The sequence below is a fragment of the Tachypleus tridentatus genome, chromosome 12 (assembly GCF_004210375.1).
Source record: "Tachypleus tridentatus isolate NWPU-2018 chromosome 12, ASM421037v1, whole genome shotgun sequence".
In the NCBI taxonomy this organism is placed as follows: Eukaryota; Metazoa; Arthropoda; class Merostomata; order Xiphosura; family Limulidae; genus Tachypleus; species Tachypleus tridentatus.
In genome coordinates, this window is record NC_134836.1 from 30,495,206 (window position 1) to 30,511,867 (window position 16,662).

At 35.4% G+C, this 16,662-nt stretch overlaps 1 long non-coding RNA gene across 2 annotated transcripts in view; it reads left to right on the forward strand.

Moving 5' to 3' along the window:
• Positions 1 to 16,662, forward strand: part of LOC143235462 (uncharacterized) — a 67,338-nt gene that overhangs the window by 12,466 nt on the left and 38,210 nt on the right. For both annotated transcript variants that reach the window (XR_013019203.1, XR_013019204.1), the window contains exon 2: positions 152 to 12,678. This is a non-coding gene — a long non-coding RNA (uncharacterized LOC143235462). The remainder of the gene's footprint in view (positions 1 to 151; positions 12,679 to 16,662) is intronic.

The window sequence follows — 16,662 nt, forward strand, 5'->3', positions numbered from 1 at the left end:
TAGAAACACTTTATTATAGGTGGAAAATTTATTGGTTATACTTGTAAATATTTATACAGACACAAACATGTGATAATTTTTAGTCCATACTTGGAAATAATTCATTATAGATGGAAAGTTTTATTGCTCGTAATTAGAAATATTTTTACAGCCGGAGAGGTGTCGGGAGGTCAACTGACGAGGTAAAAGTGGAAAAAGATGATGTGGAGCTAGATTCTCCTACGGCCAGCTGATTGGAACAAAAGTCAAGACATTATCCTCAATTCTTGTTCTTGCTTGTTGGTATGCGTATTTGAATCCCGTCGTCGAACATACTCGCCCTTTCAGCCATAGGGATATCATAATGAGTAGGTCAATTCCACAATTTATTGGTAAAAGAGTAGCCTAAAAGCTGGTGTTGGATGATTTTACTTAGCTGCCTTCCTTCTAGTCTGTAACTGATAAAGTATGGACTATTACTATACATAGACCTCGAATAGTTTGGCATGGCCCCTAGTTGCATAGCAGGTTTCGATAACTGTGCTGATAGCACATTCTTTAGCTTTGCGCTTAACAACAACAAAAAGTTTTGCGATAAATTCAACACAAAACAAACCTGTTTTTCAGTATTAGTTGTCACATTGCATAATTAGCAAACAGTCCTTATCTAATTTATAGTATAATGGATTTACAAATAAGGCATGACTCTCTTTCTTTACTACTTCCATGCAACGATTCGGTAACCCATATGAGTTGGTCACAGTTGTAGATATGTCCTTCTTAATATTAGTTCGACATATGTGACTTCACAAATCCATATTCCATAATTAACATCGATACTTAAAAATGGAAGAGTTGCACAAGTTAGGCCTTGGATCTGCTGGAGATATATTTACATCGGAGTTTGTTGTAATTCCAATACATCTGTCCTATTTTTATGCATCTTCTCAAAGTTCTTGGACGCCTTGTGGTAAGAGCGTTTACTAAACACATGTCTGTTGCAGCGCTTGCTCTCTGGTGATTTAATAATACCTCTTACCTCTCTGCATTCAAATACCAGCTTCCATTACACCTACACATTCATAACAAACATTTATTGCGGAAATGACTTGTTCTTAGTTTCTGTAACTAGGTAATTTTGGCTCATTTGTACACTGTTGATCCTGACCTATACCTAATATAGAGCTGTTGATCCTGACTTGTAGTTAATATAAACCTGCTGATTTAACCTGTAGTTAATATAAACCTACTGATTCTGACCTGTAGTATATATAAACCTACTGATTCTGACCTGTATTAATATAAATCTGTTGATCTTGAGTTGTAGATAACATAAATCTGTTTACCCTGACCTGTAGTAAATATAAATCTGTTTATCCCGACTTGTAGTTAATATAAGTCTGTTGATCTTGACCTGTAGATAACATAAATTTGTTTACCCTGACCTGTGGTTAATATAAATCTGTTTACCCTGACCTGTATATAATAGAAGCCTATTGATCCTGACCTGTACCTAATATATTTCCTCTTTCTATTCTCACATGTCAAAAAAGTTAACACCCCCTTCTTTTTTTGTCACGCGTGATATTATGTCTAGGTTATTCCCCCACCCTTCAAACTATACAGTCTCGTGAGCTTTCAGGTATTTAGTGTAAAAAATGTATTTCACTTTGATACAAAGGTCTTTTAACTCCGAAGTAAATTATAGGGTATTTGCCCCATACCCAAGTGTATGTTGAATTATCTGCACAACTGACGTAATGAAAGGTTAGAATACTTCTCTCCCAGCAGATCTCTCTCTTCTCATTTCCACATCTCTGTGATATAATAAGGATCTCGCATCTTAACATTAACCATACAGAAGACTTTCCTTGGTCTCACGCAATTTATCCAGAGGTTCATTTCGCCAAGAATGCTTTGATACTCAATATACATGTCTTGCATATAAAACACCACAGTGTCTTTATCCTAACGTTTCACTGACGTTATTAAGTTCTTTATGGGTGAGTATCATGTGCCATACTGAATACACTTTACAATTGCCGTCACCAGGGTCGACACTCTCGTTAAGTATCTTCTTAAACTCTTCGCGGTATCGAAATAAATTTCGTACCTTTCTTGTTCAAGAAACTAAGATATTTGCCAGTCATGGAGATGAAATTTCTTGCAAATTAACGTTGCCCTATACATTTCAACAAGTGCTATTAGTAGCTTTGTCTTTGCTTTGTTTTGTTTTGTTTTCTTTAAGTTTTGTTGTTCTTTGAACATAGAATATCCAGCACTGTATCATATTTCCATTTAGAAAGCGGCACTGCCTGAAATAACAAAGTAGCTGTACCAGAGCTGTGGCTATTTTGGGACTTGGAAACGTGAACACTGTACCTCGTGTTAAGTATTCATGGAGGCCTAGAAACACAATTTTTGCTGTTTTTAGTTGAAACACGATAAATCATGTGGCAAAAAATAGTTTTGCCATTAAAAAGTATTACGCATTTAAAGTAGTTGTCTTGCACCGAATTATACTGGTTAATAATTGTCGGGATAGTAATAACAAGGTAATGAAGAATTCTAGTCGAGGTTCAGTATAAAAACGCGATTAACAGTTCTTATGAAAACAGTGTGTAATAATGAGATTGGCAAAGTATGTCACAATTACGTATAGCGACATGGTTATCTCTCATTATTGAATTAGGCTTAAGAATCTACTTAAGATCATGTCGGAGGTAAGGATAACACCGTAGTTAGCAATTCATATCAGAGTAAGATATGACAAAATAGTTGTCAATTTATGTCGAAGTTAGATACAACATTGTGTTTTACACTTTAATTCCAAGTTAGGTATGATTATGTAGTTAACAATTCATGTCGAAGTTAGGCATGTTAATTTAGTTATTAATTTATGTAGAAGTGTGTGTGTGTGTTTTTATAGCAAAGCCACAACGGGCTATCTGCTGAGCCCACCGAGGGGAATCGAACGCCTGATTTTAGCGTTGTAAGTCTGTATACTTACCGCTGTACTAGCGGGGGGCATTGTGTAGAAGTTAGGTACGACAATATAATTATTAAGTTATGTCGGAGTTAGGTATTACAGTGTAGTTAATCATTCGTGGCGGAGTTATATTCTTTGTTTGTTTGTTTTGAATTTTGCGCAAAGCTACTCGAGGGCTATCTGCGCTGGCGGAGTTATATGTGAGAATGTTCATAATAATCTATGTAGAAGTTGGGTGAAACAATATAGTTACCAATTTATTTCGGAGTTAGATACGACAATGTAGTTATTTATTTAAGTAGGAAGGTCGAAACATTGTTCTATGCTTCATAAATAAAAGTGTTAATTCCTACACCAGCCGTTTTGAGATACATTTTTATTAGCAGGCGGGTTTCTCGTCATCCAGAATTAGGTAAAACAATGTAGCAATCATTTCATGTCGGATTTAAATAAAACAATGCAATTAGTTATTCATGTGGGAGGACAACTACTAATTCCTAGTAAGTGTAAAAAGAGATAAGGATAACCACTGGTCTTTATAGATTGTAAGGATAAGCACTGGTCTGTACCAAAATAACCACTGGTCTTTACAGAATGTAAGGACAAGCACTAATTTGTACCAGAATAACCACTGGTCTTTATAGAATGTGAGAATAAGATACCAGTTACAAGAATAACACCCTATATTCCCAAAGAACACAGTCTAAACTCTTTACCGCCTCAAAAAGTCATCTCCCTACGTTCTCAGATAACTCTGATTATATAAATTCCTACCTTCTGAGAGAATATGATCTAGTTTCTCTACTACTTCACATATCTGTAACTATATAACTCCTGAACGTTCTAGACACCATTTTCTAAACAACGCTTTAGCACACCAGACAGCCAATACTACATAACACTTTAGATAACTAGGTCGCGACTGTAACACCTACAAAATAAAGTATGATGTGTATGCCGGTTGATTAGGACAATACCAACAAAATGTTATTTGTGATTGAAAATATTCAATATGCATTTACTGAAATCCATTTATTATCGTGTCTCAAGTCGAGACAAACTGTACGTGATTTTCTTTGGGGCTTAAGTGTACAAGACGGGGATCAATACTGACTGGAAACACAAAGAGGAGTTATTACTGCAGTGTGAAGAGTTGGAGGAGGGGCGACCGTCATTTTGACAGGATTGATAAAGGCAGAAGTGTTTCACTTGGAAGCTGCACTGGCGGAGAAAGTAACAATTAAATTTTGTATGCAGACAAGACCTCACAACTCTCCATTGCTGGTGCAGTATACGTAAAACAACAACCAACTATAACTTCCTACCATCATGGATACAAATGTACCAATACGGGTAATGATATGTTATCACTGACAACCATTACTCATCGTGTATAATGAACTTCAATCACAGAGAGCCATCAGTGATAACCATTATCCACCATAAATAACCATCTGTTATTACCGAAAACAATCACTGTTAACCGTCCATTTTCACTAAATATCATTACTGACAACCATCACCTATCATGAATAACCATCCGTTATCACAGAAAATCATCACTGCTAAACATCACCCATCACAAATAACCATCAGTTATCACAAAAACAACTTAACTGATAACCATCACCCACGATGAATAACCATCCGTTTTCACAGAAAATAATCTACTGACACTAATAATCATTTGAAAATTACGATACAATGATTTATTATATTACTAATGCCCGGCTACCATTCTGGATAATCGTAAAATATCACACAAGGCCACCTAATATTCATTATAATTATCGGCCATCATGGATAACGATTTACTCTTACGGTTACATGTTTCTGTAGATTATCATTTATTATCGAGGAAAAACCTTTAAGTACCAAAAAAGTAATATTGCAATCTTTTTATATTATGCAGTTCTCTTTGCATTATAATCACATGATTCAAAACATTTAGAAGTGTTCGAATTCTAGAGAAGATTGTTTTACTGTAAGAACGCTCGTGCACAGTTCGAATGAAACATTATAAACAAAAAAATATATATCAAAATACCACTTGAACAACATTCTTTACAGTAATTACACATTAGTTACGCATACAAAAATCTTTGTGGTATCTTCAATGTGTCGCGGGTTCGCATCCTGATAGCGCCAAACAGGCTCGCCCTCCCAGCTGTGGGGGCGTTATAATGTGACGGTCAATCCCACTATTCGTTGGTAAAAGAGTAGCCCAAGAGTTGGCGGTGGGTGGTGATGACTAGCTGCCTTCCCTCTAGTCTTACACTGCTAAATTAGGGACGGCTAGCACAGATAGCCCTCGAGTAGCTTTGTGCGAAATTCCAAAACAAACAAACAAACATTCACTGTTGCTGGTTTTTTATAGTCCACTTCTGTCTTACATTACGTCACAAGCTTCTTACAGCCTTCGTCTGGTTTGTATAAATCGTCGAACAACAAAACAAATTTGGAGAACAGACGAGAATTATATAATACACGTTTACTTGCATTAAACTGAAACAAACATAGATATTCAAATAAATGTATAACAGTAAATCCGTTACATCTCTAATACTTGTGTAGCAGTATGTGGTACTTGTACAATTTCTGCTATTAACAATAATACTAACTTTGGTCAGTGCAAGTTTTTTACACTGTTTTACTCTCTTACGTTTCTAGTCTTCCTTATATGTAGCCCCACGCTAGTACAGCGGTATGTCTCCGGATTTACAACGCTAAAATCAGCGGTTCGATTCCCCGCGGTGGGCTGAGCAGATAGCTATTGTGGCTTTGCTAAAAGAAAAACACACACAAATACACACCTTATATGTCATTATCTTGTTAATATCTTTCACTAGTTTGTATACTTTGCTGTTACCTTCCTATGATATTTACTTCTTTTATATAGTGTGTCGCATTTTACATGTTTACTTGTTTCTTACAGTTTTACTTCTTTGTTACAGTGTATTACTATATTCCAAAAATCTTTCATTAACTTCTCATAGTCTGTTGCTACTATATGACCTGCATTAATTCTTTTTACATGGTGTATACTAACCAAAGTATATTGGCTTCACTCGAATCATTGGTTGATTTAAATCTAGGTGGCTATGTCAGTGTGTATATTACGAACCCATTTTAACATGAAAGTATAACTCATATATTTTCTTGCTCCTTTACAAGATGTGGCCTGCCTATAACTTTCTCTCTGACTTGTCCTCTAATTTTCAACTTTCTATGTATCACTGTGAACTTAAGATATTCCAAAGTTTTTGTATTCCATGGGTGCTTTTTACAGTGTGTTACTTTCTTACAGCTTTTTTCATTACAGTGTGTTACTACGTCTTTAAAACTTTCAGTAGCTCCTTACAATCCTTCGCTACCTGTTTTACAGACTGTTATTACTTGTTGTTATCTTCCACTAGTTTCTTCCATCTGTTCCTATTTTCTTACAGTTTTACTTGGATTATTTTCTGGATTATTTATATTATGAGCAAACAAATAAATCCAACATTTGATATTATTGTACTTAAGTTGCGTGTAAACAAATAAATCCAACAGCTGTTACTTTTATAATTACGTTGTGGTATGACAAACGAAACCAACAAGTATTATCATATTAATGTTTTATGTAAATAAATTCAACCAGCAGATGACGCTACCATACCTATGTTATATGTAAAGAGCTGAAAACGCTGCTACTGTCATACCTCTCTTGTGTGCGGACAAATCAAAACAAAATTGGCGTTACGATATTTACCTCAGTTGTTATATTTGTTTTCCTTGGTTTCCTAATGAACTTACCAAAAATGGGTATTGTAATACGTTGAGTATGAGTGTCATTTAAATGAATTAAGAGGTTTACAAGAAAACTATAAATTCTGACTAGGGTTAGCTTTTTTGTTTAGACCAGTATGAGTTAAGAACCCAAAGAAAGGCAATAAATAATTAATAAAAACCAGTAAAATATTATTGTTCTAAAACAATGTTACACGAGAGTTATAGTTCTTTGAGTCGATACGTCAATTATATAACAAAATTTACTCGTTCCTTTAAATTTCATTCTTTTTTAAATACCTTTACACACACCCCTAATCAATAATAAAGATTTTACGAGCATACTATACACGAAAGATTTTATACTAATCTCCTTTTGACCAAATGGAATCTAAGACTCTATTTTTCTGAGAAAAACAACAGGATAAAAGTTGCGTGAGAAAAATGAATGACACCATTACCTGTTTCTTCTGTATAATGTACTTAAAGACTGAATTCTATCATTTGACCAGAACAGACAAATTCGCAGTTTAACGCGTATTCGGAAATGAGGAGACATCATTATAGTTGCACTTGCATATCCGAGAGGCAAATCTGTAGTGTAGTAACTATAAACTCTTGGAAATAATCAAACCAGGGTCATGCCGCTAAAATTCCTGATAGACTATCTCGAGCAAGAAGTTGTAAACATCGAGGATCAGTCAGTCATGACTTCAGAACAAAATATCATAGAATTTCTTTTCTCTGGAGCGAATACGATTATGTCATAAACCATTTTATCATCAGGTTTTTGGGGTCACCTCATAGACCCTCTCTCCTCTGAAACATTTCCGGTTATCTCATAAAGCCCCTCTCATTTGGGGCATTTACGATTACGTTATGAATCCATTTCCTCTGGAGCGGCCTGGCATGGCCAAGTTGTTAAGGCATTCGGCTCGTAATCCGAGATAGCCCTCGTGTAGCTTTGCGCGAAATTCAAAACAAAACAAACCAAATCCTTTGGGGCTTTTTCGGATACAACGTAAGTCAGCGCTTCAACCCACCACATGACATCACAGTGACTTGGGAATGGAACAGGATTCCCTGCCATATTATTTTTTTATAAACGTTATTGATCAAAGAGTGCAATCTCTCGGAGGTAAGATTCACGAGCTTCAACAAAAACAAAAAAGAAAATAAACGCGGGTATGAAACTATTTAATAAATCAAACTGAACTTCGTTACGCATTCACTAATAGAGAAGTATTATGAATGTCAAAACTGGCACAGTAATCCATGCTATCAGGATTTAATCTCAGAGTTTCTTCAGAAGCACTTATCTTAAAATTTAATTAACAAAAACTGCAAGCTAATCGAAATGGGTAACTAACTATGTACTAGTCACTCTTAGCGTGAATAGTCGACCACGTGGATTATTACAAATATACTCTGGGTGTGTACGTATTTATAACCATTCTTCTACTTTAAAAAAATCGCAATTTATTTTCTCGACTAACTCTTAGCAGAATAATTTAATTTTATGATTTTTTTAGGTGACTCAAACTATATGCTACTTTATTTTTAAATGTAAAGCGACCTAGTGGTTAGTACTTGCATATTTGAATATATATACGAGAGTTTGCGTCCAATTTTCGCAAAAACACGTTCCGCACTTTGTAACCACAGATACGCAATACAGGATAAGTCAAATTTCACTAAGAGTAACTCAGCTGTTGGCGGTGGGTTATGTTAACCAACTGTCTTTTCCAGCCTATTATTTCAAAATTCAAATACGGCATACGCAAATATCCCACGTGCAACTTTCGGATACAAAGTTCGACAGCAAAACAAATATGATAAATAAACTAAAAGTAGATCAGTTTTTCAAAACATTTACAAAGCTGGGGACGTTTTAATATTACAGTTAATCCTCCTATTCAATGGTAAAAGAGTAGCTCACAAGTTAGCAGTGGGTGGTGTTGACTAGCTGCCTTTTGTCTATGATAGAATATCACTGATAAATCAGGGAAGATTAGGGAAAATGGCCTTCGTGTAGCTTTGCGTGATGTTTAAATCCTTTTTTAAATTTGGATCTTCTTGTCAAAGCTACGAAAAATAAAGTGACGTGATAATTAAACTTCCTGAAAGAAATCTTTATATCTTCTTGTTGTAAAACTGCTCGAAGACTAAGTTCGTTAGTCGTCTCTAATTTAAAACTGATAGACAAACAATAAAGCCTAACGACCCACGTTCTAGTCCTAAGATAAAGTGGTTTAATTCAAGTTGCGTTTTGACTCTACAAACTCATTAATCAATTCACTTTCGCGAGATTAAATATAAACATTTTTAGCGACATTTTCAGTCTTAGTAGTACTGAAGTTTTGTTTAAATTAAAATTATAATAAATAAAAGTTTCTTAAATCCTAAACATCTTCTAACAATCAACTGAACCAATGACCAGATCCTGGATGATGTGAACAGGAATATCATAGTCACAGACATGCTCTTGCACAGATGGAAAAACAGCTAAGTACACCACCTTCCGCAAACTCTTGGACTATCCATCAACAAGGCGTGAGACTGATATTCATGTAATAACGCCCCCACAACTGAAAGAGGGGCGTTTTAACCATCAGGCCATGCCAGGCTTATTTATCTCATGTAAGCCTCCAGTGGCTCAGCGGTCAGTTGGAAGGCTTGAAGCACCAAACTTCGGTGTCCTTTCCCTTGATGGGCCAGGCGCAAATATCAAGTTTCTCATTAATATTACGCCTTCCGCTTAGAATAAAGAAAAGCAAAAGGCCCAGCATAGCCAGGTGGTGAGAGCGCTCGACTCGTAATCTGAGGGCCCAGGTTTGAATCCCCGTCACACCAAACATGCTCACCCTTTCAGCCGTTGGGACGTTATGATGTGTGGTCAATCCCATTATTCGATGGTAAAAGAGTATCCTAAGAATTGACGGTGAGTGGTGATGACTAGCTGCCTTCTCTCAAGTCTTACACTGCTAAATTAGGAATGACTAGCGCAGATAGCCCTCGTGTAGCTTTGCTCGAAATTCAAAATAAACCAAACCTTGTGTAGCGTTGCGCGAAATTCAAACAAACAAACAAAAGCATGTGATGTCTAAATTTGGCAAATGAAATAGTCGTGTAATTTAATTTTTTTTACTCTGTTTTGAAAACCAAACACATTTAACAAAGCCAAAGCTATAAATATAATAGTTATATAATACTTACATCTGACTGTCATAAAATACCCTCACTGCAGAGCTCACACAGACCCCTACTACCTCACAAAGAGGCCCCCCCACAGTAGATAATTTTTTTAGAGAAAAGTAAAATTGACTGAGTTAAGCAAACAAAATCAAAAGGAAGGACTGCGTAAAAAACAGAAACTTCAAATCTCTGACTGATTATATTGGTTTGTTATAACCAAAAACAAGCCGAAACAAAAATAAAAGACGTTGCACAAATACCCAACTTTATAGCTTGTACCCTGGGATCCTTCAATTAGTGAAATATATATATACTGATCAAGTGTGCCACGTTTGGTACTTTAGCTTGTAAATTAGAGTATGAACTAAACTTCAAACCTGGAACCAGAGGGAGCCAGGAACTCAACATCATAATGGTTGTTGGTATTTTATACCGACCATACTTGGAAAATGTTTCAAAAAAAAAAATGCTACAACATTTGATAGGTGGGCCAAAGAGAGGATGGGAATGATGGTTCCAGTGTCTAAACTAACTTCACTAGGTGTCGCTAAATCATTAGTTTCATACTGGTAACTGTGTAAACAACGGCATCAAATGTCAGAAATAACTACAGACAATTTGCTTCTAAACATTATAATTGTTATCGTTATTACCAGTGGCAAATTTAAGATTTTATGTAATTTTACATAGAATAAAATTATCAATGGCCCCCAATAAGACCGCGGGCCCTGGGGCTGAACCCTCTCTAACCCTTGTCTAAATACGCCATTGGTTATTACAATCATTATATCATAATAACACTATGACAACATTTATATAATAAGATTCTGTGTCTGAGTGTCACGAAACTTTTCCTATATCGCTTGTCACACCGACTTCTAAGTGGTACCAAACAAACCGTCTCGATCCCGAGATTTATAAAAAACTAAAATTTTTCACCCCACACCTTAGAGAATCCGAGTATATTTCGAAAACACTTTTAGGGGGATTCGCCGAAAGCGGGACCCAAATTTGACATGGATTTACAGTATAATGCTTAAATATGTAGGCTAAAGAAATTGAATTTGCATTATAGCGTCCTATAAATGTCGACAATAGGCTCAGGATTTCATTAGTTAATGCAATAACGACGTTAAAGCGGTAAACGGAGAGAAACAAGTACAACTGGGCTTTACGGAAAGTTTGTAAACAAACGTGATATCGGTTGTTAATGTAACTTAGAACTTGTCATAATTCATACACCTCACGCAAGAGGTGTTTTAGTCTTCATGCAGGCTGGAGTGTAACATCATACTATACGGCTGTCAATACACTGCTGAGCTTTCAAAGACTGAGTAATCAGCAGATCTTTCAAACACCTGCCCAGCACAACACAGACTATGAATATTACAGTTGAGTTCTCTCAATATTGGACCACTTCAATTCTTTTGATACACTACAGCAAAAACAATATTTATTTGATAATCTAAACATGTAATGTGAAATTTTGTTATTCAAAATTTTAATAACTTTATGAGGCCCAAGAAATATTAATTCTATTTTTCTTTTATTACCTTTTGTAATTCTATCACTATAGTACATTTCTTTAATTTAAATTATAGAAAGTGCTATAATTGAGAATAACAGTTACTTCATTGCAAAAGAAACATTATGTAAAAATTTTCTACATATTAAGTAGAAACGTATTTCACAATCTGGACGTGTATGAAGCCAGATTTTTTATTCGAAAAAAATCTTTTTTTCATCTCGATTAATCACAATGGGAACTATGCATTACGCTTCTATTTTCTTTCCTAAATTATGCAACCTTTCCTCGGACTATTTGAAAGGACTACCAGTAGTCTGAGTACTACAGACTTAGAACGAATCGCTGTAATCTAGAGTTTGTGCAATTTTAATTTTACCAACACGTGGCAGTTGTCTACTTCCAATAATATCTAATCTGGAACACTGCAACATAATTTGGTTAACGTAACACAATAAGTCGTTAAATATTTATTTTGTTGTTGAGTGCTGAATTACAGAACCCAAATTTTAGACATATGCCTACTGAGCCACTGAAGAGAGGAAGAATGATTCGTTGGAACTATTACAGAATTTTAATATAGCCAATGCAAAAGAAAGTTGGTTAATCTCATCCAGGTACCACTCTTCAATCAGACTATCACAGCTACAAATTAAAGAAAAGATTTGAAATATATTCCCTGGCTCCATATTACAAAACACTAACAAGCAAAATGTTACTATCATGTAACGTTAGGAGTATTCTGGTAATTTGTTTCACTAAATGTACACATAAATATATAATTTTGATTATTAGCATATTCATCTATAAGTTTAGTATATTAAATACAAGTCTTTTAACGTATACAAAACATATTAAGCAATAGAACATTAAGAAGTAAGAATCAGCTCACATATTTTAGTTTAATGACAGCAATTAAATCCATCAGGTAAGATTGTTTGTTTGTTTTTTGAATTTCGCGCAAAGCTACTCGAGGGCTATCTGCGCGAGCCGTCCCTAATTTAGCAGTGTAAGACTAGAGGGAAGGCAGCTAGTCATCACCACCCACCGCCAATTCTTGGGCTACTCTTTTACCAACGAATAGTGGGATTGACTGTGATATTATAACGCTCCTACGGCTGGGAAGGGCGAGCATGTTTGGTGCGACCGGGATTCGAACCCGCGACCCTCGGATTACGAGTTGCACGCCTTGACACGCTTGGCCATACCGGGCCCCCATCAGGTAAGACTTCAAATTTTTGTATATCTTCTTCCTCGCACACAAAAAATCACAATCCTAAAACTAGGTTTAAATGTTCGCGGTGAACAAATCACGAATAACCAACTGTTTTGTTTTGTGCTTAACAATAAATATACAGAACAAGCCATGAAATGATTTTTCCTTCTTTATTCCTAGAACGCTTGTACTGATTAATTTAACTAGTTCCCTAAATAAGCAGAGAACTTACTTTCATCAAAATCCCTCCAGTGGTGTACTTCTGAATTTAAGTAATAAAACATTTCGATAAAAAACTATTTTTGTTGAGCAAACCTTAAACGCCTCTTCACAGAGACTTGTTTTTGTTGTTTTTATGTGGTACATTGACATAATGGATTAGATTCATGACCAAAAGCTTACGAAGATGATCAGGAAACTGCTGGTGAGACGTGCTGATTCTAAAATAACAATGAACAATAAAATATACACAGAGTTCATATTTTACTGATAAATATGTTTATCACATTCCAGATAAAAGAATGTATCATTAATGGAAGTTACAGTAGTCACTTTTCTTTATAAAAAAATAAAGACTTGCATTTACTAAGTAATACATAAAACACGAGATTTTCGGAACAGCTTAACCTTAACAATAGTAATGGAAAACTGAGTAGGGCGTATAGAAAAAAAAACACCTTCGGAATAATAGCTAGAGCCAAGAGATACTTACATCGTGAAACTCGTCAGCAGATGTTCCAACGCAGAATCATTAAACGAAACATAAGAAACCTTACACCAGATGACTTTCAGATAAAAATAACAGAACTATGTATCCACAAGCCAGCCACCTGGTGGCATTTCTAACTCAAGCAGAACAAAACCTTTACGTATTCAACACATCTGTATGTTGTCAATGCAGTTACGAGGTTAAAGTTCTCCGTTAAGCTGCGTGTGTGTTTTTACTTATAGCAAAGCCACATCAGGCTCTCTGCTGAGTCCACCGAGGTGAATCGAACCCCCGTGTTTAGCATTGTAAATCCAGAGACTTACCGCTGCACCATCGGGGGACTCTCCACTAACTCAATAACCAACAAAACGTTAGAAAGCTGAAGGCAAAGGATTTTTAGATAACCATAACATAACGTTTATCGACAAACTAGTCGCCAGGAAGAGGTTCAAACCTAAGCTTAATCAAGAGTACATAAGAAACTAAGACTACAAGACTTTCTCGAAATTATTCTATAACTTTGTATTGGGGCATTATCATACCTAGGTTCTATAATAAAGCTAAGATCATAATAAGTTCTTATAAATATAACACAACTGTGTATTTACAAACTTGTCACAAGACTTCTTGTATACCCAACTGATAATATCTTTGTCACAGTACTCAACATCTCATATTAGGTACGTATTAGAAATAACATTTTTTCACAACTCCTATCGTCTTTCTGTTTGTTGTTGTTCCGTTATCTTACTTTCTGTATGCGTCATTCAGAGTAATTGTGTCACATGTCTCATTAACCTACTTTCTCCATACATCAGTGATTTTTGTCACAGTTCTTGTCATCTTACTTTGTGTACGCATAAGTTAGAATATTTTTGTATCACTTCTCGTTATCTTCCACTAATTTTTATGTGTATTTTAATATGGAGTGTTGACTCCAATTAGCACAATACAGAAAGCAGTCTCTTTATTTGTATACGTTGTTGATGGATAAATGTGTTCTACAAATCAAATAAACTAACAAACCAAACGCTTATTTTGAGAATCAGAAAGATTTACGTATGTAACAAAGTAAGGATATCAAGAATTACTACTGGACTGTTTGTTGTAATAACAGAAACGTATGCAAACACAGCTTTACTTCTCGACTGTAATGGTTATATCTACTTGTTCCACTCACATTAGGCTTAGGTGGCAATTCGTTTCGGGAGATAGAAACTAAAGCTTTCGATTGTTTGTTCTGAATTTTCGCGCAAAGCCACATGAGGGCTATCTGCGCTAGCTGTTCCTAACTTAGCAGTGCAAAACTAGAGAAAAGGCCGCTAGTCATCACCATCCACCACCAGCTCTTGGGCTACTCTTTTTACAAATAATAGTGTGACTAACCGTCACACTATAACGCCTCCACGGCTTAAAGGGCGAGCATGTTTGGTGTGACAGGGATTTGAACCCGCGGCCCTCAGATGACGAGTCGAGTGCCTTAACCACTTGGCCAGGTATGAAATGAAAAGAATATATTCTGACATAGAATGTTTCAGCTCTACAGAAACAGTTCTAAATTATATAATATTTTTTCATTTATAAAATAATAACCCTTATTCAATTTTATATATAAAACTCTTTATTCAATTATCAAATGATAATTTTTATTAAATTCTACAAACTTCATATCCAGTTCTATAAATATTTTTATTCAGTTCTAAAATAATAACCCTTATTCAATTTTATAAATAAAACACTTTATTCAGTTATAATAATTGTTATTAAGTTCTACAAAATCCATATTCAGTTTTATAAATATTTTATTCAGTTCTAAAATAATATTTTCTATTCAGTTAGAAACATTATTATTCAGTTATATAAAAAATAATTATAATCAACTCTACATATAATAGTTCCTACCTCTATAAATAAAACACCTTATTCAGTTCTATTGTTGACAGTTCCTACCTCTATAAATAAAACACCTTATTCAGTTCTATTGTTGACAGTTCCTTCTATAAATAAAACACCTTATTCAGTTCTACAGTTAATATTCCCTTATTCATTTAAACTTTGTTGTATTTAAAATAGTTTGTGCAGAGTTACACAATAACTATTGGCGCATAGCCATCCCTAAGTTTGAGCCTTTAAGACTAGAGACAAGACAGCTAGTCAACAGCGCCCATCGCTAATGCTCGACTTATTCCCGTAGGTGTAAGTGTAAACTGTGGAATTTGACCGTCACTTTTATAGAACACCCACAATGCGTCATTGCAAAGCGCCTTTTTTTTTTTTTTACGACAACGAGAATCGAACAAAGAATTCGTAGATTAATAGTCCGGACAAGTTAAAAGTTACATTAAACCCATTATTTCGTCCAACACTAGATAATCCCTATAAATGTCTGTGGTCGATTCCACATGTAAAAAATATTACTTAATCCTACAAAACTGTTTTACGTAAGTTTATCTTCTTCTACCCGTCAAATGATGGTTCTTACCTTTGTTAGTAACTGTACTTAATAGGTTTTATAACATGATTGCTACTCTTTCTTCGCGTTTTCATAGTTTTTACATAAATTAAATCCTGTGTAAGATTATATATATGCGTGTGTATTTTTTGGTACGAACGATTTGTACAAGGAAATGACTTGGCTATTTTATTTCTATGTTGGTTTATGTATTAAAGTATGCTGGTTGATTATTGAATTCACATGAGAGGGTAAGTAAATATCTGTGTTACCAATTATAAATGCAACTTTATAGGGAAATTCTGTTTCTTTCGAATATTCGCGCAAAGCTACACAAGAGCTATCTGCATAGCCGTCCCTGGTCTTAAAATGACAAAATTAGAATGATTCTTTGTTTGTTTGCTTGAGGTAAAGTACAAAGCTATACAATGGGCTATCTGTGCTCTGCTCACCACGGGTATCGAAACCCGGTTTCTAGCGTTCTAAGTTCGCAAACATACCACTGTGCCACTGAAAAGAGCTGCGACCACAAGTGCATGTTTTATTATATCAAAGCAACACAACGGGCTATCTGCTGTGTCCACCCTGGGCAATCGAGTCCCTGATTTTAGCGTCGTAACTCTGAAGACTTTACCACTGTTACACCGGGGAACCAAGAAAGGCAGCTAGATAACACTAATCACCACATCTAATAGTGGGATTTAACTGTCACTTTTATAATACATCTACGTTCCCAAAGTACAATGAGTGATGTTGCAGTAACGTCATTCGCATCTGAGCACTCGAATACACTCAGGCTAGCACACTGACCACTAGGCCAGGCTCGCCT